A 2,708-nucleotide genomic window follows, 5' to 3' on the forward strand; every position below is an offset into this window, starting at 1 on the left:
TTTGGACCAGAGGGAAACACAAGTACATCAAAAGTGACATTAAATATACTAGTTGTGTCACTTTTGGACCAGAACGTGACACAAGTACATCAAAAGCGACACAAAAGCCCCTTACTTCTTGTGTCACTTTTGGGAATCAACTCCATGTAACTCGTATGAAAAAGAAAGCGACATATAAGAGTGGTTAGTTGTGTCACTTTTAATAGATATTATGTCACTTTTTCCAAAAGTGAGACAAATGAAAATAATTTTTTTTTTAAACCTTTTCTCATTTTGTATTGGATCGTATTCATTTCTCAACCTGCATCCTATACGTCATAATGAAAATCCTATTAATCTGCTTTATAACAGAAACAACATCCACATACATTTATCAAAACATCACAACCAAAATCACTTTAACCTGTTTTATGATATGAAAACAACATCCACTAGGAAAAAAATAAACAACATTCAAAACAATTAGCTTCTATTGATTTCATGGATCAAACCTAGTATCTATTATCCAGTTTGACTCCCAACAAAATAAGTTATTCCAATACCAAAAGAATCACAATAAATTAAAGGAAAAAAAAAAAAAAAAAAAAAAAAAAAACTACATGACGCCAACGCTATCCTAGCCATATCTTAGCTTGTTAGTTGTGCGTACTTCCAACACCAAAAAACCTAACTGCCATCTATTCATTTGTTAATCGATCCATGCACCTGCATCATATTATGAAGTCATCATTCCACTATGACTAGTATATAAAATTAAAAAGCAAGTGAATCAATAAGGGTATATTGCACAAGTAAGAAAAAAAAATCGATAAGAAAAGTATATATACATAAAGAAAGGGAAAATATGGAAGCCTACTTACTCAATCAAATTAACTACTCAGATAAATTGTTGGATAAAGTCGAGAAATTTAAGACGAAGCTCATCTATTTTAGTAGTGTAACTCTTCCTGCTAGAGAACTCCAATTATCGACTGGTTCTTACTTCTTATCGACTAACTCTTGTACGTGAACCTTATTTCGTTCAGTTACTTTCTCTTCAAATGTAATACTTTGGGCTATTTCGAGTGGCAGACCAATTTCATTCACTTCAACTTTATGGGATCTCAATACTCTGGAAAGTTCTTAAGCAAGTAGAAATTATAAAGAGCTCTAATAAATCTTAAATTAAACGTTTTACCCATTGGCCTGTCGTGGAACTTCCCATTGTGTAATTAACATCGCGAAGAGCACGCAACAAAGTATGCATAACTTATGTCATCCGTCTAACTTTAAGCTACATAATGTACAAAATATTACAAAATGAGTCACACAATAATTAGTTTGGTAGTAGCATTAATCTAACCAGTTTGGTGGTAAACTTAAAACCACCGGAGATATGGTTATACACTAATTGCAGCTTATACACTAATTGTTTTGACAACAAACGACCTCTATCATGATACATACTAATAAAGATGCAAGCTATAGTGTGTGTTTTTTTTTCAAGAGCCAATATCAAAATAAATGGGTAAATCTAAAGAAGTTAAGATTTTTCCCTGCTTGATAGTCATAAAAAACAAAAAATTAAGTATTGTCATGATTCTGGAATAAATAAAAACACAAAATTTATGCAATAACCTTAATGACTGTCACCAAAACTCCATCGGCTTATGCAACATACATGGAAAAAATAACTATTAGTACCTTAATATACTTGCTCAATGATCTAAACCCTATTTTCCCAATATGAAGCACAACATCTATGGGGCAGATGTCTTGTTGCCAGTGTGTTTTCATTGAAAGAGCTTAATGGTACATGATAATCCTGCTATTGTAATTAACCACTACTGTCATTAACAACAATAAATTACAGGATCTCCCTCCACTGCCAATTCGCAGTATGGCAAGGAAACAACATGCACTTCACTTATTCAACATACAAAAGAAATTTTATGCAGATGTTAAGGCAAATAATATAATTCACACATATTGTGTGAGAAAAGATATAAAATACAATAGCATCCATACCTAAAACCAGTCAGAGCAAGCTTAGTGTGATTGTACTCTTACAGGCTTCTGAATAACAGCAGACAAATAAACATGAGACTTTCCAGAAGAAACAATTTTTTCTCCTACCACCCATTTCAACTTCTTGTATCCAAATCGCTCAATTACCCGTGTTAGAGTCATCTTCTTCTCCTCATCTACACAATGAAAGTTATCCAACCAAAACAAGCCTCCAACTCTTAAAACCCAATCAATATCAAACATCAAAAACTCCATTTTCTCTTGATGGCCCCCTTCGCCTAAACTATCGACAGCATGAACCAGATCAAACACATTGTCGTAAAAGGGGAACCTCTGATCTAAACTAAAGAACATAGAAAATAGCCCCCTTGCAACAATGAACTCATTAAAAGGGGCATCAACATTCAATGTCGATGTTACAACAGTCACATTTTTCTCTACCATGCATCATCGCCACAAAGGTCCCAGAGCCACCACCAATATCTAGTCCTATTCTAATTCCCCCACTCCCCAAATCCATAACATCATCAACAAGAAAATCATTCTTACTTTTAGCCTTAACAAATCTATACTTTTTAGTTCCATTAACCAAATCAAAACAACCAACACAATATGTCTTCATACCCGAGAACTTCCTTTTCCATCTGGGCTAATTTCTTTTGAGATAAATCTATTTCTCTAAGGATTAAAGAAACATGTAC

General features: G+C 33.5%; 1 pseudogene; it reads right to left on the minus strand.

Moving 5' to 3' along the window:
- Nucleotides 1–2,028: 2,028 nt before the first annotated feature.
- On the minus strand, nucleotides 2,029–2,451 carry LOC147520216 (putative methyltransferase At1g29790 pseudogene; annotated as a pseudogene).
- Nucleotides 2,452–2,708: the final 257 nt, after the last annotated feature.

Source organism: Coptis chinensis, chromosome 2, assembly GCF_015680905.1.
Source record: "Coptis chinensis isolate HL-2020 chromosome 2, ASM1568090v1, whole genome shotgun sequence".
Taxonomy (NCBI): domain Eukaryota; kingdom Viridiplantae; phylum Streptophyta; class Magnoliopsida; order Ranunculales; family Ranunculaceae; genus Coptis; species Coptis chinensis.